The sequence below is a fragment of the Lissotriton helveticus genome, chromosome 12 (genome assembly GCF_964261635.1).
Source record: "Lissotriton helveticus chromosome 12, aLisHel1.1, whole genome shotgun sequence".
Lineage (NCBI taxonomy): Eukaryota > Metazoa > Chordata > Amphibia > Caudata > Salamandridae > Lissotriton > Lissotriton helveticus.
Genome location: NC_136073.1, coordinates 126,379,241 through 126,402,156, shown reverse-complemented (window position 1 = coordinate 126,402,156; position 22,916 = coordinate 126,379,241). Strand labels below are relative to the sequence as shown.

The 22,916-nt window shown below is 46.5% G+C and overlaps 1 non-coding gene across 1 annotated transcript; it reads left to right on the top strand.

Moving 5' to 3' along the window:
- Positions 1-4,631: 4,631 nt before the first annotated feature.
- TRNAV-AAC (transfer RNA valine (anticodon AAC)) lies at positions 4,632-4,704 on the top strand. Its single transcript has one exon. It is a non-coding gene; the product is annotated as a tRNA-Val (tRNA).
- The last annotated feature ends 18,212 nt before the right edge of the window (positions 4,705-22,916 follow it).

Genomic DNA, 22,916 nt, shown 5'->3' with positions numbered 1-22,916 from the left:
TTCATTCTTGTACATAGCGCTGGAGACTTGTACATAGCGCTGGTGACGGGACCTCTAGGAACAGCGTCTGGTGTAGCAGTCTTGTGCACAGCACTGAAGCCGGTCTTGGGGACCTCTAGGGGCAGCGTGTGGTGTTTCATTCTTGTACATAGCGCTGAAGCCAGTTATGGGGACCTCTAGGGGCAGCGTGTGGTGTTTCATTCTTGTACATAGCGCTGGAGCCGGTGAAGGGGGCCTCGAGGAGCAGCGTATGGTGTTGCAGTCTTGTATGTAGCACTGGAGCCGGGGAGGGGACCTCTAGGAGCAGCGTGTGGTGTTTCATTCATGTACATAGCACTGAAGCCAGTTTTGGGGACCTCTAGTGGCAGCGTGTGGTGTTCCAGTCTTGTACACAGCGCTGAAGCCAGTTATGGGGACCTCTAGGAGCAGCGTGTGGGGTTTAATTCTTGTACATAGCGCTGAAGCCAGTTATGGGGGCCTCTAGAAGCAGCGTGTGGTGTTGCCGTCCTGTACATAGCGCTGAAGCCAGTTATGGGGACCTCTAGGAGCAGCGTGTGGTGTTTCATTCTTGTACACAGCGCTGAAGCAGGTGAGGGGACCTCTAGGCGCAGCGTGTGGTGCTTCATTCTTGCACGTAGCACTGAAGCCAGTTATGGGAACCTCTAGGAGCAGCGTGTGGTGTTTCATTCTTGTACATAGCGCTGCAGCCGGTGAAGGAGGCCTCTAGTAGCAGTGTGTGGTGTTTCATTCTTGTAAATAGCTCTGAAGCCAGTTATGGGGACCTCTGGGAGCAGCAAGTGGTGTTGCAGTCTTGTATATAGCGCTGGAGCCAGGAAGGGGACCTTTAGGAGGAGTGTGTGGTGTTGCAGTCTTGTATATAGCGCTGAAGCTGGTGAGGGGACCTAGGAGCAGTGTGTGTTGTTGCAGTCTTGTACATAGCGCTGGTGACGGGACCTCTAGGAGCAGCGTGTGTGTAGCAGTCTTGTACATAGCGCCGAAGCCAGTTATGGGGCCTCTAGGAGCAGCATGTGGTGTTGCAGTCTTGTATATAGCGCTGAAGCCAGTTATGGGGACCTCTTGGGGCAGCATGTGGTGTTGCAGTCTTGTATATAGCGCCGGGGAGGGGACCTCTGGGAGCAGCGTGTGGTGTTTCATTCTTGTACATAGTGCAGAAGCCAGTTATGGGGACCTCTAGGGGCAGTGTGTGGTGTTGCAGTCTTGTACATAGCACTGAAGCCAGTTATGGGGAACTTTAGGAGCAGCGTGTGGTGTTTCATTCTTGTACATAGCGCTGAAGCCAGTTATGGGGGTTCTAGGAGCAGCATGTGGTATTGATGTCCTGTACATAGCGCTGAAGCCAGTTATGGGGACCTCTAGGAGCAGCGTGTAGTGTTGCAGTCTTGTACATAGCGCTGGAGCCTGTGAAGGAGGCCTCTAGGAGCAGCGTGTGGAGTTTAATTCCTGTACACAGCGCTGGAGCCCGTGAAGGGGGCCTCTATGAGCAGTGTGTGGTGTTTCAGTTGTGAGTGCCACCTCTTATTTTATGTCATTTCTTCAACTATTCTGTTTGTATCCTGTAACTTTGTAAATCTCCTCTAGTAACATACTTGGCTATATTGTAAAGCGCTCTGACATGGGTAAAGTCCGCGCTATATAAAATTGGATAAATAAATAATACACAGCGCTGGAGCCGGTGAGGGGACCTCTAGGAGAAGCGTGTGGTGTTGCAGTCCTGTGCATAGCGCTGGTGACGGGACCTCCAGGAGCAGCTTGTTGTGTAGCAGACTTGTACACTCAAAGCCAACGTTGGGTAAAAGGGACCTCTAGGAGCAGTGCCCGGTGTTACTGCTGCGATCGGGACATATATTCGCAGAGCGTTGTACTGCTGCCTCGCACACTTCTCTTGTGCTGGTGTGTGACCTCTAGTCACTACTGATGCAACTGCACCAAAGCGCCTAACTATTGGGCAATAAACATAACATTAAGAGAGTATAGTGAAATCCGGTTAACATGTTTGTACGGCCATCCACTGCTTTTTATAAGACGTCTGACGAAAGCTCCAAAATTCATTTTCAACAAAGAATCGGAGCATTAATTCTGGCGAGAGACTCCAAATTTTTTAAAGCTAAAAATGTTTTGATTTTAGACATCTCCTGCCTGAAATTGTCTCAGCTTCAGTGGAAGCCCCGGGGAAAAATGCATTCCTCTAATTATTTTTTCGAAATCCCCGAATTTCTCGCTCTGAAATGTCGGCATACATAGACTTATTGGGCTGATATGCGAAAACATGAAAGAGGGGGGTCTACCTTCTTGTTTCCCGAGTATTGTATTTTTGAATGTGGGCTGAAGTGTCGAGATTAAGATGTGCATAACATGTAATAGTTATGGTGCAGCAAAAAACGACTGTATTAATTTACCAAATTCTGTAGCTGTTACATTTCAATCGTATGATAGTGCCACGCTCTGAAGCATATGCTGGCATAAATGCGCTACGCACACCATCAATCAAGCGCGGCTATTCTCCAGTGAGGCGTTGAAGCGCTTTAAGCTGGGCAGCACGCTGCTCTGAAATCCAGACGGGCACACGGAGAGCGGGAGGGGGGACGGGCACACGGAGAGCGGGAGGGGGGACGGGCACACGGAGAGCGGGAGGGGGGACGGGCACACGGAGAGCGGGAGGGGTGACGGGCACACAGAGAGCGGGAGCGGGGACGGGCACACAGAGAGCGGGAGGGGGAACGGCGGGAGGGGGGACACGGAGGAAGGCAGGACAGCAGCAAGCACTCACCAGAGGTCGGGGCAAATGATAAAATGAAAGGCAGCCAAAAAAAAAAAAAAAACACACGCCCACAGCCGCATGACGTTGTCAGAAGGGGCAGGATGAGAAAAACATCCCAGGAACGCCCACGAGTCGCCTCGCGGGATGACGGACGCCTCTGTTTGCCAATGGCTAGCGTCCATTTATGGAGCTAGCCAATAGGAAACAGAGGCTGTCCGAACATCCATACTGTAACTCAAAAGATTTCGCCCTGGGCGGGGCACTGCGTGCCTTCGCCAGGTCGAAACCTAAAAAGGGGCCTGCAAGAGTGAGATAAAAGTGCAGGGAGTCTCTGGCAGCGGATTAGAGTCATGGGGTGGATTTAAGAAGACGCAGCCTTGGTATTCGGAGCACCAACATTTAAAAGCACTGGCCACGGGTTTCTGAGTAGAACCGTGGGCACCTGCACTCATTGTTTTTCAAATTAAGCAGTGGCTACAACTACACTTGTATGTCTATTATTATAAACTGATATGCAAACACATGAACCCTAATCTAAACTGATGTGGGATACCTTCAAAGACCTGACCCTCCGGATGGCTCATATCATATCATAATGACATTTTTTAAATCCTCAAGGCCTGCCGCGCTAACTCAAACACTGTGCATTTTTTAACCAACAAAATGCCAAGACCTGGTTTTACACAATCTGACCTCTGCTGAAGATGCAAATGTAGAAAGGCATTCATTCAATGCATGAGTTTCCAAAGCGTATCTTTAATAGCTTTCGTGTGGGAAATCAAAGATACGCAGAAATTAGCATTATATGTGTTAGGTTGGCTTTTACAGCATGCAAAATAGTGTTGACTAGCCAAGACAGAAAACTGGCTTGTCTACCTCTAGATCCAGGTGATAATAAATGAGGCTGCCCCTTCATACTTTAAAAAAAAAGTAAATGCATAATGCAGTAGGGTAATAGACTGATTGAAGTCACGCCTGGTGAGCATCAAGCCAAAGTCGTTCATTTAAATTGATTCTGTATGCATATGAGACTTTAAAGGTCACGATTACATAAGAACAAAGAACTTCTACATCTACAATGGACTCAACTAAAGTCACATCGTTATGTAAATATAGTGAGTCCGCTAAGTTTCCCAGGTTCATGCGTAACTACCTGCTCAGAGCCGTTTTTTTTGTCTTTGAATTCTGGGAGCTGCAGTTGTGGTTCTTCTATTATAAAACAGGAACCACAGGTCACATAATTCAACAGGTCACATAATTCAAAGGGGAAAAGCCTTTTCTGTAGCAGTTCATCACGAGCGATCCCGGGAAGCATGGCAGCTGTTGCCTGCTCTTTCTATCGTGCGTTTGTAATGGTAAACGTTCTGAAACAGAAAGGTCCATGATAAAGCGAACGAAAGGAAGTTGCTGTAAGCGTTGGGGCTTGGTTTTGTGAAAGCTGTTGCGTTCTTCCATTGTTTGAACGAACTACGTAAAAGTAAAACGATGCCTCACCAGACTACGGTGGCTGGCTGGTTGTCTCTGTGCGCGCATGCGTGCCTTCACCTACAGCGCATGCGCTTTCAGGTAGGTTAAGTCAAGAGTTCTTCATGCTCCTGGCGTTCGCAGACATGAAAACTAAAAATCTTAAATGCGTTTATTTTCAGGCATAGATTCGCTCGTGAGCTGAGGGCAGTGGGGTTTAATTTTGTTTTGGAATTCTATTTAGATTAGTCTGTAAAGGATATAAGAGGCGTAATAAATGAGAGTACAGTTAAATCAATATTTAAATTTATAATGGACATATCCATGGGTGCAGTGTGCTGTTTGTTTCAATTATAAGAAGAGTGTTGCAACGTGTAGGTGTATGGTAGTTTCCGTAGTGTAGTGGTTATCACGTTCGCCTAACACGCGAAAGGTCCCCGGTTCGAGACCGGGCGGAAACACATTTTTTCCACTTACATTACTACTAATCTATATCAAATATTGTGCTGCCGATATTATTCGTATTTTCAATCCTTTTGTAAGTTTTCTACTTCGAATAAGAGGTATATTGAGGAACGAAATTATTCTACTCCTCCAACTGAGTGTATGGGAGTGCCAAAATGTCAGTTTCAAACATATATATATATATATATATATATATATATATATATATATATATATATATATATATATATATATTACCTACTGGCGGTCGCCAGTAGGTATATATAGTTAGGATTTTTTCCCTATGGGATTTTTGAAAATTCTATGTCTAATAACTTTGGCGTTTGTGGACGGAATTGGCTGAAATTTTCTGGAAAATGGAACATTTTGTTTCTGAGCAGCCCCTGGAAATTTGGGGGGGGTTCGTCAAGAGGGGGCCGAGAAAAAAGGGGGGTCCCAAAACGTGTTTTTAACATTGAGTTTTCCATAGGGCGGTTGGCCTCACTTTTAGGCCGAACGGCTGAATGGATTTCCACGAAACTTGGCAAAATTGTAGGGACTGGTAGCCCGATGTGCCTTTGCTAGGTCTCAATATATGTGCTTCAGTGGATTTTGAGAAATTAACGCTCAAAAAAAGATATATATCTGTAACAGCGGACCAGGCAGCGCTCCGGTTCGCGGACTTTACGCGTTACGGAGCTTTGTGAAGCGAAGCTGATTGGTTCTCCGGCGTCTGTAAACATTCCAAACAGTCCGTAGCGGCCGCTATCTTGTCTCTCGGTAGGATCAAGAGACAAGAGGAGGCCAAAGCGAAGGGGCAAATGACCATAAGGGGGCATAGTAGATCCTCCCTGACCCTCTAGGTTTGATGTGGAGGTTTTAAAAGGGCCCCACGGGGCAAAAAAAATAATAATAATAATAATCGAACGGCTGAATGGATTTGCACGAAACTTGGCAAAATTGTAGGGACTGGTAGCCCGATGTGCCTTTGCTAGGTCTCAATATATGTGCTCCAGTGGATTTTGAGAAATTAACGTTCAAAAAAAGATATATATCTGTAACAGCGCTCCGCTTCGCGTACTTTTCGCGTAACGGAGCTTTGCGAAGCTGATTGGTTCTCCGGCGTCTGTAAACATTGGAAACAGTCCGTAGCGGCCGCCATCTTGTCTCTCGGTAGGATCGAGAGACAAGAGGAGGCCAAAGCGAAGGGGCAAATGACCATAAGGGGGCATAGTAGATCCTCCCTGACCTCTTAGGTTTGATGTACTATTTTGCCAAGTTTGGTGTAATTCCGTTCAGCCATTCAGGCTGTAGACGTATCTAAATGTCCTATGGAAAATTGCATGGGGAAAACACATTTGAAAGTGTTGAAATTTAGAACCAATTAAAATGTTACTTTGGTTTTGTATTTGTGTGTGATGAAAGTTAATTGGTTATGTATATATCTAAAATGAGAGGAAACCACAGCCATTTTGTGATACTACTGTCTGAGGTACATTTGTGAGGAATTTTTGGTGCTCAATTTCTGGTGTTTGGTTTACACAGTACTAACACTTCTCCTACTTTTAAAAAGGTGAGTTGTTAATTTGTAAGGGGAACTATGTTGTACACTTTAAGATAATTTGAAAAATGTTGTCTGTTATTTATTTACAGTCCTTCTGTTATACTAAATACTTGATAAAGTTAGTTTTATATTATGTATTACTAAAAACGATAAATGAAAGTGATTATTGTTTTCTGCAATTTACAGCAAGCAATTTCAAAATAAAATGGCTCACAATGAAGAGACCGTGGCAATTTCTTTTGAATTATCCACTACATTTATTGAAATTGACAGCACCAATAATGAAATATTCTCACAAGGAGGAGATGACATGAATGATTTTTTTGATCAATCTCTTGATGGCGAATTTATTGAATGTTTGGAGACCATAGAGTTACAAGAATCATCATTGCAGACTTTTCATGAGGAGATTCCAGATGAGATGATTGAAGAGGAAATTCCTGATGAGGACATGTTACTAGTTCTTTCAAATTTTGAAAATTCAGAAGAATAAATTTATATTTAGAAATACAAAAATTGTTTGAGACATTATTCATTTTTAATTTATGAGGTTGTAGCGAAGTGATTGTAGTATAAAATGAGACTTATAGTATAGAGTGGAACATTTTTATGTTACATGGTAAGTTTACTCATATTTACTTCCCTTCTTCCACTATATTATCTCCAATGTGTATTTGACATCTCTTCTTCATCTCCGGCCTCCTTTCTCTCACTGTCTGTCTCTGATGCATCTTATCGCTGCCATTTTGTGTAATTACAGAAGAGAGTAAAATAAAATAGTTCGGAACGTGAAAAGGGGGCAAAGTAGAGTACCCCTCACCCCCTAGGCCTTCTCAGGCGGTCCCAAAAGGATCAGTTTCTGCTTTCCTGAGAGATTATGGTATGAGTTCCATATACCACAATAACTTGCATTACAACATGCAAGATATCTATCTCCTATTACCAACTTTTGGAGATATTCGCGCTAAGCGCGAATATCTCCAAAAACTAACACCTGCCCTGAGCAGTTCTTAGCCATGTTATCCAATGGGAGGTGGATAACATGGCTAAGAGCATTAGCTCGGTAATGCATGAATATCGCGGACATTTTAGCGATATTCATGCATTGCGGCCGTTTTTTATCGCATTTGCGATAAACCTTGATAATAGCAAGGTTTATCTTCGATAATTTCTGACGATGCTTAGCGGTAAAAAAATTCGTTGCTAAGCATCGTTAGCGATAAATATCGCTTAACTTTGGCAATATGCACCAACGTCTGTTAACGTTCGATTCGAAGGAAATGAGGAAGTGTTGAAAAACATTGTCTGCGCCATCTTGCCTTTTTTGAAATGCCACACTTTTGTTGTGCACGGCAGCCATTTTAGATGCCTTGACCAGACCCACTCTCTGCACGCTGTCGATTCGTAGCATGGCTCCCCACCCTCGCAAGCATCTTCCCCAGGCACTGCTCACCCCCGCTCTCTGTCTTATGCATGGGCAATAAACCTCCCCCCATCTGCGCTGCTCTTCCCTGAGAATCACACTCTGTGCCCGCCCGACACCTCCCTTTCGCCCTATTCACTACCGCACCCTCTGACACTCCTCTTCTTCTGTGTCCGATTGTCCAGGCCGGTCCTAGGCTATCAGCTAGCCCTGCAGATGTAGTTTATGGCCCCAGCTGTAAAGAATCACCCCTCTTCAAAAGAGTTATAGTAGATCAAGGCCCACACCCGATGAGATCCGTCACACCACACGTGTTCATACTATCTGAAAACCATCCTGTATTGTGATTGGGGAGGGGACCGAGCCTGAAGCGGAAGATTCCAGGGATGACTCTTTGTACATCAAAGTTTTTACAATTATGTGTCACATTAAAAATATATAGCACTCCAACAAAGTAGTAGGAATATAAAACTTTAATAACTTATAAATATATACAACAAAACAAAAACAGTAAAAACATTTAAACAACGAAGAGACCGTGGCAATTTCTTTTGAATTATCCACTACATTTATTGAAATTGACAGCACCAATAATGAAATATTCTCACAAGGAGGAGATGACTTGAATGATTTTTTTGATCAATGTCTTGATGGCGAATTTATCGAATGTTTGGAGACCATAGAGTTACAAGAATCATCATTGCAGACTTTTCATGAGGAAATTCCTGATGAGATGATTGAAGAGGAAATTCCTGATGAGGACATGTTACTAGTTCTTTCAAATTATGAAAATTCAGAAGATGTTGCCTGGGGGTGGGTCGTCAGTAGTGGTCTGTTGTGCGAATAGTTCCAAGGCAGCAGAACGCGCTGAAATCTGGATGTCACGAAGGTGATGTCTAGTAAGTTGCCGCCCAGCAAATAACGGCGTGGGGCGCCGCGGGGGGGGGGGGAGGCAGTCCAAAGTTCCGTTAAAAGGGCAAAGGAATGAATCGGTGGTTTGAACCATCAGTCAACAAGCATTTACAATGCAACGGTTTCGCCTTTGGAGAAGTTAGAGCTATTGGCATTGTAAATGACAAAATGTGTATGTATGTGTTGGTTTTGAAAACAGATAAATAAATGGCATTGTCTTTTACATTGCCAATAGCTTAATCTCTCGCAAATGTGAGAACTATTGTACCCTAAGGACGAGCTCAGCAGACAGCAATTACTACCACCCACCCACACACCCAGAGCCAGCCACACACACCCAGAGCCAGCCACACACACCCAGAGCCAGCCACACACACAACCAGAGCAGTCACACACACACACACACACACACACACACACACACACACACACTGGAGCAGTCACACACACACACACACACACACACACACACTGGAGCAGTCACACACACACACACACACACACACACACACACACACACACACACACACACACACTGGAGCAGTCACATACACACACACACACTCTGGAGCAGTCACATACACACACACACACCCAGGTGCAGTCACACACACACACACTGGAGCAGTCACACACACACTGGAGCAGTCACATACAAACACACCCTGGAGCAGTCACACACACACACACCCAGGAGCAGTCACACACACACACACACACACACACTGGAGCAGTCACATACACACACACACACACACACCCAGGAGCAGTCACACACACACACAAGTGAGCAGTGTGAGCAGCGATATGATGTGCCTGATGCCACTACAGTCTGGCAAAAAACCGGACCGCCTGTGCCAGGGCACAAAACAGAGCCTGATAAGGACCCGTTTCAAGGCCCTCTTAAAAAAAAACTGCCGGTGCTCAGCACCGGTGAGACCCGGCCCACCTAAAGCCATGTGAAAGGACTTTTTCACACGCGACATTCATGCCCCAAATCTGTGGTGTTCATCTGCAGTACGAGCCGAGCACAAATATTATATAATTTCTAGTTTGAAAATCCGGTGGTACTCACCGCGAGGATTGGACGTTGCCTCACAGCTGCCTCTGATGCAGGCGTTGGACGGTGCCCGCGTCTTCCAGGCGCAGAGCAGCCGCCGCGGCTTCGGTTCCTCGAGCTGAGGTGGCTGGAGAGTTCACTCTATTTCTTAAACGGGCTCCGCCTGCTTCCCTTCGGCTCCCACCCTGCCTGCGCGCTGATAACCCGGCCTTGGCGCAAGAGTCAATATGCGTGTCAGATAGGCGGGCCATTAGGGAGAGAAGCGCCTGGTGTGCAGTGGGCGTTGGTGCCAGCTGCTGTTGGGGGAACGGTGTGGCACTTCGTGACATGTAGATAGATACTGGTCCGACTCTGGCCATGGCTCGGAGGCTCCTTTCCTGGTTAGTGCGCGTTAGTGTCCGGACTCTTTCTTGGCGTCGCTTGGGTTTTGCTCAGTGTTCCCCAAGGGACGTCACCCCTCCTACAGATTACTGGGGTACTCTCCGCCCCCTCTGTCTCTCGCAGTCACGGAGGTCAGCATAGGGTGTCCACTGTGCTGCCCTGCCTTAGTGGGACCGACCACGCGCCTTTGGCAGAGGGTGATTCTGACCCAGAGATTGGTGAACTCCAACCGTACACTCGCCCACCCGAGTGACGAACGGTGACCTTTGTGTTCATTCGACAGGCCCTTCTAACTTTGCAGTATTGGTGCCCTACTTTAGATCAAGTCCTTGCTTATTGTTACTGTGAGCAAGTGGCGACCATTAGGCACCCCTTTCAGACAGCCCTCCGCCCCCCTCCCCCGTCCCCACCTCACTCTTTCTCAGCGTTGTGGCGAACTTTGGGAATCAGGGAGCGGAGCGCTTGGCAGCTGGTGGCACAGCGCACGCGCTTCCACCCCTGGCGGAAACGGTTTATAACAGGATTAATTTGTCAGGCAGTGTGTGCAGGGCTGCTTTAAACTTTGCCATGCAAAATCTGGAGCTAGTTTATAGCTATAGTTTTCTTTAAAAAGCAAGCGTATGCCAGGACCTAATAAATACAGGGATTAAAAAGACAGGATAATGCCCCAGTTCTTTGTTGGCAAGGTTGGAAGTCCACTAAAAATACTTCTGGGGCGGTTTCTAGGACTTCAGGCCAGTCTTAGGCCTTCTGGGTGCTTCATAGCGCTTCTGTGCGCTCTAAACGGGAGAAATCGCGGCACCCTACCAAATCTCACGCATCTCGCGTGAGTCGCGTACCTACGGCCTTACCAACTCTCACGCATCACGCGTGAGTACGGGTACGCGACGTACTGAAGGAACGAAGCGTACTGTTCAGAGGGGTACGCAGCGTATCTTGCAAGGCGCACAGTCCACCCAATGTGAAGTGTACAGTTCAGGTGAGTACGCAGCGGACCTTACAATTAATCTGCAGGTGGGAGGAAACAAAACGCCCAGTACGTGGAGTACAATTCTAAAAGCGCTCAGTTGATTTAACGCTTTTTGGGCAATGCGAGGCGTACTCTGGCCACCAGCACTACGGAGCGCCCTCGGCTACTCAAGCAACGCGCAGCTCGATCACTCATCTGAGTTTGAGCCACTCTATTGCCACAGCCTCGAGGCAAGGAATGCACATCTATCATCCTAACTCAGAAACTCGGGATAATTATAAACATGGAGAGTTTTGCTAACCCACCCAGGTGATGAGCCGATTAAACAAGCACTCACCCGAGGCGGCAGTCGAAGAGCTGGGGGGCGTGTTTTTCGTGCTCTCCCCTTCCCATTGGCTGGAAGGTAAAATTCCAGCCAATGGGAAGAGGAGAGGGCGGAACTTAAAAAAAGAGTCAGAAACGCCCACGATTCGCGTTCTGACCGGGAAAGAGTGATGGACAACCGTGTCTTCCAATGGCTAGCCTCCATTTATGGAGCTAGCCAATGGAAGACAAGGCGGGACCAAAGCCCATATGTAGAGACATAAGATTTCGGCTCCGCCCACCCACTGCTCACGCAGTGGGACGGTAGCCGAAACCTAAAAAGGGGAGGGGGTGCAACAATTTTTCCTACCGGGTCACACTGTGCTTTCACCGGAACTGAGGTCTGCAGGATTCTAGTAATTCAAACTGAGGCTGGCGCCAGCATGGGAGCGCCGACGTCCCGCGGCTACAGTTTCATCACTCCACGGGCGATCATGGCAGTCATTCCCCATCGGGGGTGTCTGCGGGGGTCGGGGACTCCCGCGGCTCCTCTAGAATCTTCAAGGTCGTGGAGGACTACGGTGGTGGAGTCAACCAGTGACCGGGCCATTTCTTTATGCTGGGCCCGCTCTTGCCAGGTCGACCGCCATTTTGAGAGTTCGGTAGCTACTGGCGATCGCGGGGTCAAATGAGCGGACGGGCTCCACCCTGCCGGGCGAGACGTTGCAGCATCGCCACAGTGGAAGAACCCTTTTCCGGGCGCCTGGAGCGCTGAGGGTGCAGGTGGGAAGTCTCCACCTGGGGAGGCGGGAGAGGCCTGTTCGCACCGTCTCTCCCTCCCAGTGCACCCCACGGCGTCTCGCTTGAGATTTGTTATGGCCGGACCAGGCGATGAGGACGAGAGGGGGGGGGGTCGGAGGCATGTGCAAGACATCCCCCCCCCAGGGTTGTTGCAGCAATTATTCAAGAAAGAAGAAATGTCCCGTCCGTCTTTGGGCCGGACCTTCGGTGGATGGCGGCCGGACGCCCTTTGCTCTGGCCCCATGAACGGGTTCCTTGGCTCATCGGCTGCAGCCGGATCCCGTCGGCCCCAGCCCCCGGCCGTTGGTGGCCGGACCGGGAGAGAGTGTGGAGGGACAACCTGCAACTCTCAAGGGCCACTGCGGCCGGACTGGGAGAGAGAGGGGAGGGTCGAGGACACGGACATTCCCCCCCCCTAAAACTCTCCAGTGTTGTCAATCCCCCTGGCCGGGTCCCGCTGGCCTCGGCCTCTCCTCCGGCTACACCCTACGTGATGATCTCCTGGCCGAGGCGTGGCAGCAGGACCCGCCTTATATGTGTTGCTTCCGGCTGGGCGTAGCCGAAAACCTGTTGCCCTTTGGAAGTTTCTAGAATGGGGCGGATGTCTGCTGACTTCTATCTTTCCCAGTTTGCCGTTATTTGGCCGTGGCAGGCGGTGGGACAGACACGTTTTGGGGCAGTGAGGGGCGATGTTTTCAGGTTTCTTATTACGGGCTTACTTCTAACGTTTCTTGTTTCTAGGACAATAATAGGTTTTATCATTACGTATTGTTATCGTTTCTTTGTTTGTTATTTAATAAAAAAGTTCATCAGTGGCCTACTGATTTTCGTTTTCCTATTCTTTTCTTTCCAGGTTGTTTCATGCTAAAGTTTCTGTTAACAGGATACAGTGATCACTTCGTTATTATTGCATATGTCCTTTTCACTAGGGGTGCTCTCTTGTTGGGCCAGATGACCTATCTCTAGTAAATGGTCCGGGTGAAACAGGTGCATCAATCAGTGGGGAGTAGATAGGCATGACAGATTACAACGGGGGAGAAAGGTCCGCATTACGTACCCTTTCACTACTTGCAAAGATTTTCCTACGTTTATTTGCAAACAGGGAATACCTCCAAAAAGAACTAATTCCCAAACAGTCAATGTTCGGACAATCAATCAATCAATGAGGAATGAAATAGGTACGACGTGTTAAAGGCTTGCGTTACCTACCCTTCACTATCTGCAAAGGGAGAGAGAATATTCCTATTCTTCCTCGTTTGCAGGCAGAGAAGATCCTTAAGAGAACCAACTTCGAACAATTCAATGCTCGATTCAAACAATCAACAAGGGGTACTGTGAACACAAATGAACGCCGCTTATGTACATACACATTGCTATTTTCAACAGGTTGTTCCTAATGTTTCTATTTTAGCGAGGTCAAAAAGAGATCCCATTAGTGGCCTACTGATTTTGCTCGATTCCTTTTGTTTTTTACACGATTTTTCGCTATCTGCAAAGACTAAACAGAGTATTGCGACTCTGTGCTTGTTTGTAAATAGAGAATGAACCAAAGAGAACAATCAATCAAATGGAGAGAGAAGCAGGCACGACGGATTACAACGGGGGCAAAGGCCTGCGTTAACTACCCTTCACTATCTGCAAAAAGAGAGTACTCCTAATAGAAATGAGGGGTGGGGGCAGCATTCAAAGCAGATCAGTGTGCATAAACACGAAAATGTTTTTACTTACCACGTACTTGACATTCGACAGCTTATGATATTTGCTATTAAAAAACCATTGAAATTCACTGAAAAAACCATAGGTTATAGACCATATATAGTTAGGAATTAGCATTTACAAAACCTTGAAAATTCACTGAAAAAACCATAGGTTATAGACCATATATAGTTAGGAATTAGCATTTACAAAACCTTGAAAATTCACTGAAAAAACCATAGGTTATAGACCATATATCGTTAGGAATTAGCATTTAAAAAACCTTATTTTACTCACACAAAACCATTGAAATTCCATATATAGTTAGTTGCACTAACTATATATCGCGCACCCGCAATCCACTGCTGATGATGTCACATATTACATCATTCATGACATGGTCAGTGACATCACTGATGACATCACTGATGACATCTCAAATGACATCACTGATGACATCATTGATTACATCTCATTTGACATCAATGACCACATCACTGATGATATAATTCATGTGACAATACAATGCATCTCCTCACATTTTAATATAACCTCTGTTTCACCCAGTGTTAAATACAGAATATAATTTTTGAAACCATTGACACACCAATACTAGTTACTACATACGCACTCACTGATTCCTACGTCTACACACACCTTCACTCATTCACCCATACAATCATTCATACATACAATCACTCATCTTTACAACACTATCATATGCACTCATACACCTATACAGACACTCACAGTCTGCCACTCATCCATGGAGTTACTCACACACCTAGTCAGTCCTGTAAAGAATCAATGACACTTGCATTTTCTTGTCTATACAGTTAAACATAGAGCACCTTACATTTTCAAACATATACTAACACATACTTACCTTGTTATACAATCATTGATACAAGTACACATTGATCTGCACAGAGTCACACACCTCCCAGCCAGCCACACACACACTCAGTCTCCCATACAAATACTTGGACAATCAATCAGTAACCCATATAGTTAATCATATAGCTACTGATCAACACATGCAGCAGTTTACAGAACAACAGACATAATGATGCACAAATTAAGACACTTTAGTCACTAACCCATGCACTCAGTGAGACACATTTAATCACTCACTCATACATTCAGTCATGCACCTACTAAATCCTTTGTCCAGACACTTATACTTCCACTCATTCTTCAATATGTAAGACACATTTTAACTTTACAAAAACATACAGTCACTGGATGTTGTCATCAGTGATGTCATCAGTGATGTCATTTGAGATGTCATCAGTGATGTCATCAGTGATGTCACTGACCATGTCATGAATGATGTAATATGTGACATCATCAGCAGTGGATTGCGGGTGCGCGATATATAGTTAGTGCAACTAACTATATATGGAATTTCAATGGTTTTGTGTGAGTAAAATAAGGTTTTTTAAATGCTAATTCCTAACGATATATGGTCTATAACCTATGGTTTTTTCAGTGAATTTTCAAGGTTTTGTAAATGCTAATTCCTAACTATATATGGTCTATAACCTATGGTTTTTTCAGTGAATATATATATATCTATGTGTGTATATATGTGTGTGTGTGTATATATAATGCGTCGGGCAAGGATTTGCCGATGAATTGAAAATAAAACAAGCTTTCCACACATCAAGGAGTTGGGCTCGGTTCTTTTTGGTTTGTGTATATACCAAAGATTGAAGGAAAATATATATATAAAGGTGCTTCCCACGTTTCCCCTGCTGTGGCCTCTTCTTCTTCTTGGAGGAGTTTCTTGGACATTTTGTTGCGCGAGCTCCAGTGCCGCGCTCAAGAGGCCCCCGCATATTCAAGTGGCCTTGGACTCGCTGGACTCCGCTTCTGTGGTATTTCTTTCAAATCCAGGGTACTGGAACGACCAAGGCCCACCTCCGGACCCGGAAGGAGATGGGGCGGTGTTGCTGTCACTTGACATCACGCTGGGCGAGGTAGAATCCCTGCCTTGCCCCCGTCAAATGGATCCCTATGGCTTGGGGGTTGATGCGGTTTGGGGACTCGAGGGGGCACTTTGTTTTAGGGTCACAGTGACTATGGGATTCACTTACATCTAAGCGCTGATCCACCCTCCGCAATACCTACCAGCACTGAACATTGCATGCTGGGACCTGTAGGCGCCATCCACGAGGCGGCTAGAAGGAGGTATCAGGCGGTTGGAACTTTCCTTGGGGGCGGAGCAGCTCTTCAGCAATCAGGAGAAGGCAGGATATTTAATCCGAGATGCAAGCCTGTTTCTTGTTTGTTTGTTACACCCTCGGCGCTGAAGAAGGCACAGACGCCGAAATGCATTCGCCAGAAGGGGTGCTTTGAATTGCCATGGCTTGTGTGGCTCACTGGTTAGAGGCGGCAGACCGGGGTTCAATTCCCGACGTGGCAGGGTCGTGGACCAGGGTCAGCGGACTCGATAATTCTCGCCTCGGTGCCTACTTTAACCAGGGATCACACTCGGCAACTCTGGGCTTTAAGCTTGCCTCATCTCTACAACGGCCCCCCACAGACGCCAGGGATGCCTGGTTTCACATTGGAGATACCTAGAAGGGGCCATCTCACAGGGAAAACCAGGACGGGTTCCCCAGCGGTCTTCAGCGCCGGGACGCTTACGGGCAGCTGTGCGCTTTACAAGTCCCACACATTTACATTTACATGGCTTGTGATCTGAAATAAAGGTGCTTCCCACGTTTCCCCTGCTGTGACCTCTTCTACTTTTTGGATATATATATATATATATATATATATATATATATATATATATATATATATATATATATATATATATACACACACACACACACATACCCCGCTTACCTGCAAGTGCTACCTGCCCATCAATGATGAACTGTGTTGTAATGTTGCACTTGTCTTTAGCAGTGCTTCTTTCGTCTTGGAGCTTTCTCTGGGGTTCAGTTCCTGTGTTTTCTGTGCGCGTGGGTTCCACCAGCGACAGTTGATACTGTGGCTGGTGTTGGAGGGACCACAATACTGTGGGCTCTGTCTTTATGAATAAAGACGTGTTCCTACCAAACTGACTCCCGTGTCATCACCACATTTTGGCCACGAGGATGGGATACGATAGCGAGTGGGTCCACTTGGCGGTCAGTTCTGAATTTTGGCTGCTGAGTACTGCTCGTTTTCACAAGCTTTGCATCTTTGCACATGTGGGACTGTAATTGAATGTTCACTGTTTGGGGGGTGTTGAAACAATGTATTTTTAAAAACTCAAGTTCATTGCTTTTAAACATTTTATTGTACTTACATGCTCCGCAGCACTTCCCGTTCCCGCTTCCTTATTTTGGCTTGCGATCCCACTGTGAGACACCATTTTGGTTGTTTAGCACTCCAATGTTTTGGACCTCCTAAACTCCTAGAATAAAATACCACAATGTGCCAAATGTGCAGCTGTCAATTCAGAATTTCATCTGCTGAGTACTGCTCGATATTTTTACGCGCTTTGCTTCTTTGTACATGTGGGACTGATAATTAAATTTGCTCTGTTTGTGGGGTTATTTTAAAAATTATTTTATAAAAAACCTAAGTTCTATGCTTTTAAACGTTTTATTGTTCTCACATGCACCACAGTACTCTCCACGTCCTTATTTTGGCTTGCGATTCCACTTTTAGACTCCATTTTGGTTATTTAGTGCTCCATTGTTTTGAATCGCTTTAACTTGTAGGATAAAAGTCCACAATGTGCCAAATGCGCAGCCGTCCTGCGCAGCAGTTACTCCTAAGGCAAGCCCATCTGCGCCCGTCTGCGTCCCGTTCGTGGCCAGGGCCAGCCACACTGCTGGTAAGCCTGCATGCCCCCTTAAAAGCCTATACTTTTGCTGAGCTGTTGAAACTAAACACTGTCTCCTGCAAGCATGCTTTCAAACTTGTGCCGGAGAATGAGAGGGGGGGACCTTTGCCCTGTGTGCAGCTTCTCCTTAGACAACTATACTAAACTCCGGCAATCTTTTGGGAAGGAGGATGATCTTATCCCTGGCAATGTTTTGACTGCCACGCCTCTTCTACTCTGGGCCCCTCCTTTTCTGCCAGCCTCATTAATTTTCTCTCCCTACCCTGACATGCCTTAGATATTTTGACTTACTCAGTGAAGACCACTGGGATTTGATGTTTCTAACAGAACCCTGGCTCACGGATTGGTCAGCTGCTGACATAACCCTGGCTATCCTGCCCTGCTTCTCAATTAAGCAGATTGATCGGGTGCAGAAAAATGGCAGGGGTTAGCAATCCTACATCACTCCTCATATTCCTGCTCCATCTCTAAATTGATGAACAGCAATAACATTGAAGGTCTGCCCTTTCCGATTATTCTAGCCCCCTCCTTAGCCCTATCAGGAGAGCTTATCAATTACCCACCGAAACTTTGGTCAACTCCTTACACCAACGTTTAGATACACTTAGCCAATTGTCTCCTTAGCATGCTAATTTTGTGGTGCTTGGGAATTTCAATTTGTATGTCGATTACTAAAATAATAGTTCTACACAGCACTTCCTGACCTCTATAGAAGGTTTCAATTTGGAACAACTTGTTCTGGAACACACTATAGGAAGCTGGCTCTGATATATTATACCAAAGTACGTTATAGGGTGCACAGAGTCCAGGGGATCCCCAGAGGCTTACAGAGGCTTAATTAGATAATACTAAAAGCTCTATTTGTGGTAGTGTGTTCGAGCAGTTAGGCTTGTCAGGGGGCTGTGTTAATCATTTGTTGTACACACTCAGGTAAGAAATGATTACACACACTCAAAGACTGAATCCAAGACCAATGGTTTTGTATAAAAAGTTATTTAATTTTAGAACTAAGAGGAACTCAGTTGCAGGTAACTAACAGTTTCAAGAATAGCAGCAATACTTTTCAAGATGCAGTAGGAATTGTTTTGCAAGGCAGTAAAAATGCTTTACAGGAATAGAAATGCTTTTGTATTGTCAATCATAACAGTAGAACGTATCTGTTGTAAAAGATAGACAGTTTAAATGCAATGTTATGGAAGGAAAACAGTTATATGCATTCACAGGTAAGTACACAACTTCCTGTCTTCAGGGGTTTAGAACAACTCTGGTAAAGGTTCAGTGTAATGCAGGTACTGCACCACCAGCGGCACTGGGGCAGGCGGGTGCAGAGGTTGCTGAGCCCAGTATTAGTCAGTGGAGACTGGGGGACCAAACAAGGTGCTTATTGCAGTTAGGTACCTGCGGTTTCAGGGCACAGACCCCAGGGATTAAGGCAAGCAGAGGGGACTTAAAGGCAGCACAAAAGTGACACCACCAGTGGCACAGGCGGTGTCGGGTGCAGGGTGCAAATCAGTGTCAGGCTCCCAATGCAAACTAATGGAGGATCTCAGTCACACAAAGAGGCTGCAGGCTCGGGCCAGGAGGCTGGATGAAAGTGCACACTGGCTGGACAGGTGAATCGGGATGCAGGGTAAGGTCTGGGCATCATCGGCTGGGCTCCATAAGGTCGGGGGCCTGAGGATGCAGGGGTGCATTTTGGTGTCGGACTTTTTTTACTGGAGCCGGTCAGGGTCCGGGGGACCCTTCGTGTTGAGGCTATAGACACATTTGTGGTGTTCAGGATAGGTCTGCCACTAATGGAGCGAGGTCAGGATCACTGAGGAGACGTCACTGGACAGGTAAGCCATTCGGACTCAGGCCGTCGGCGTTATCTGCTGATTGGGAAGAGGTCACGGATCCACCTGGATCTGGAGCCCATGGGATTGGAGTTTTTTTTGTTGACAGGGCTGCAGTCCTTGCGAGATCTGATCTTTGTTGAAGAGGGGCAGTGCCGGACTGGAAACCGAAATCGGCCCTGGCAAACTGTTCGCCCCCCCCCCCTTTTTTGTGGCCAAGTTGTTGGCTAGGCCTGGTTTTGGCCGATTTTGTTACAGAGGGGTCGATAATGCCGGCCCAAGTAACAAAAACGCCCACCAGCGGCCCAAAACCGGCCCCCACCCTGGTGGCTCACCGGGGAAACGCCCAGTGGCCACTACGGCCAGTCTGACCCTGCTTCCTGGGGTTTTTGGAAGTCACTGGCCATGGGACAGGCATCGTCTTCTTCACAGGCTCTTTATGCTGGAGACAGAACGGTAGGCTGAGGCCAAGTCAGTCGTCATCTTCAAGCTTTTCTGCATGGCATCTTCTTTGTCCTTCTTCATAGGTTGCAGGAATCTGATGTTCAAGGTTCAGTGGTGCCACTAAATACTGAATTGAGGGCTATTACTGGTAGTGGCTGCTGGTAGCAAATAGACTACTCTCCATTTAGGGCGACAACACCCTTTGAATGTCCCCTCCCTTTGGGGTGGGGGCAACTCCTAACCTGATTGGGCAGAGTCCTTCCATTCAAGATGGAGGATTTTCTAAGGAGGGGGGTCACCTCAGTCCAGGGCACCTTAGGGATGGTCCTGGCAGAGAAGGAACCCACCTCTCCTGACTACTAATTTTGCCTCCCACCTTGCTGCCAAAAGTGGGGTTTGGTCAAGGGGGCAGGCATCTCTACTTGCTGGAGAGACCCTGGCTAGCATAACAACGGCAGGAAGTCTTTGAGGCTCACCGCCCACAATGCTGTTCTGCTGTTCCTACTTTGGGGTAGGTGAGAAGCACCTCTACCCCAAGCAGGGTTTGTTTCTGACCCATGAGAGCACAAGGGTTCGCACCTCAGGTGGTTAAAACATGGCTGTGTGTGGCAGGCTGGGGCAGACCAGTCAGCTAGACACGAGGGAGTTGGTCGTTTTTCAGGGGGCATCTCTAAGATGCCGTCTAAGTGCATTGTAAAATAAATCTATCACAGGCATCAGTGTGGGTTTATTATGCTGAGAAGTTTTATGCCAAACTTCTCAGTGTTCAGTAAAGCCATCATGGAGCTGTGGAGTGCGTAATGACAAACTCCCAGCCCATTATAATCAGTAAGGCATTACTGCACTTACAATGTGTAGGAATTGACTTAGACACTGTAAGGGCATATTGCTCATGCAGCTATGGCCTCACCTGTGGTATAGTGCACCCTGTCTTAGGGCTGCGAGGCCTGCTACAGGGGTAAATTACCTATGCCATAGGCATTGGTTTGTGGATATGGCACACAGGGATATGTGCCATGTAGACTCTTAGGTTTTGTCTGCACCAAAATGCACAGTCTGCAGTGGCAGTATGCATGTTTTTGGTGAGGGGTCTCTGAGGGTGGTGCAATACATGCTGCAGCCCTTATAGACCCTATCTGGTCACACTGCCCTTGGTACCACTGGTACCATTTACAAGGGACTTACAGGTGAGCCAAATGTGTGCCAATTATGGAATTGTGGAAACAAAGGTACAGTTTTGGGAAAGAACACAGGCACTGGGAACCTGATTGGCAGGGACTCAGTGCATGCCCAGTCAAAGTGCATCAGGTACCAGACAAGAAGTGGGGGATAACCATGCAAAAACTGGCACTTTCCTCTACCCACCCACAAGGCAGGTCATATTCTTGATCTTATTCTCTCAAACCGTTCCACACTTCTGGTGAAGCCTGTGTTGAATCTTTCCTGGCCCAACCATTTTTTGGTCCAATTTAGCATTCTTTCACCTGCCACACACCAGGTTCAAGGGCTGGCTAGGAAAACATCCAGACCCTGGCATAACATCTCTTAACCACCCCTTGTGAAGACACTACAGTGCCCCCTTGTAATTGCAGTGGAGACTGGGATTCGGATGTAGTTAGCTTCAATAATTGGTTGGTCTCTTCTCTGGACATTATTGCCCCATAAAGGCATATATCTCTTTTAGATCGAATACTTCTGCACCATGGTTTTCAGAAGCACTTAAGGTGAGAAAATCTCCATGCAAAAGACTTGAGCTGAGATGGAGGGTGGCATATGTTAAAAGGCTAATGTAACTTACCTTGCCAGGATGAAATGTTACCATTCCGCCATTCGGAAGGCTCAGAATCCCTACATTACTTCCTCCATTTCTGTCACTGCTAACAAACCTCATGAACTGTTTAAAATTGTTAATAGCTTCCTCTCTCCCACTGCTAAAGAAAATGTTATTTCACCTTCTCTAGAACTATGTCAAGATCTTTCCAATTTCTTCTATAACAAAATCCAAAACCTTTATGAGTAATTTAAGGTGCAGGTTCCTCCTGGTCTTGGGACCTCAGTTCTCACTCAATCTGGTCCTCTTCTTACAAGGTTTGATCCTTCTCCCTACAAGACTCAGCATCGCAACTTGCAAGATGTAAATCCGGTTCCCCATAGGATCCTTGCCCTCCTGCTATTCTAAATTTGGCCACCGATGTGGTTAATCCTCTCCTCAAGAGGTTGTTGAGTAATTCTCTTGAATCTGGATTTGTGCCTAAAGCTGGAAACAAGCACTATTACTTCCTTTGCTAAAAAAACCTTCAGTCAATCCTAGAGGTTTCAGGCAACTTTACACCAATTTCTCTCCTCCCCAGAGTTGCCAAACATTTGGAGAAAAGGGTCAACAAGCAGCTGTCACACTTCCTCAAGTCTAACCTCGCTTTGCACGATTCCCAATCGGGGTTTCGTGCTGGGTACCGTACAGAGTCTGCCCTTCTTGAGTTATCAGAAATTTTAAGGAAAATCTCAACCAGGGCTCTCCAATGACGGTCATGCTTTTGGAAATATGTCCTCAACTTTTGATACTGTTTCCAATGCCATCTTACTGGATAGATGCGAGTGAATTGGAATTAGACACTAGGCTCTGCTCTGGCTCAAATCCTTCTTGACAGATCGGTCTCAGGCAGTCTTTCTTCCACCTTTTACCTCCTCTTCCAAGCCACTGGACTGTGGCATGCCCCAGGGTTCGGTGCTCAGCCCCACCCTCTTTTTTTTCTAAACAAACTTTATTGCCTTTTACATATATCTCCCTCATCGCTGTGTCATCTTTACAGGTTGGCATTTTGCAATCCCTGTTTATCTTTATGCTCATCCCTTACACGTACCAATAATGGTTGCATTACTATTGTTTATAACACTGCCATGTTAACTTATAACCCCTCACCCAACAAAACTAATACCCAACTATCCCCCACCCTCCCCTTGCACTGCTGTCTCCTATGGTTGTCCCCACTCAAG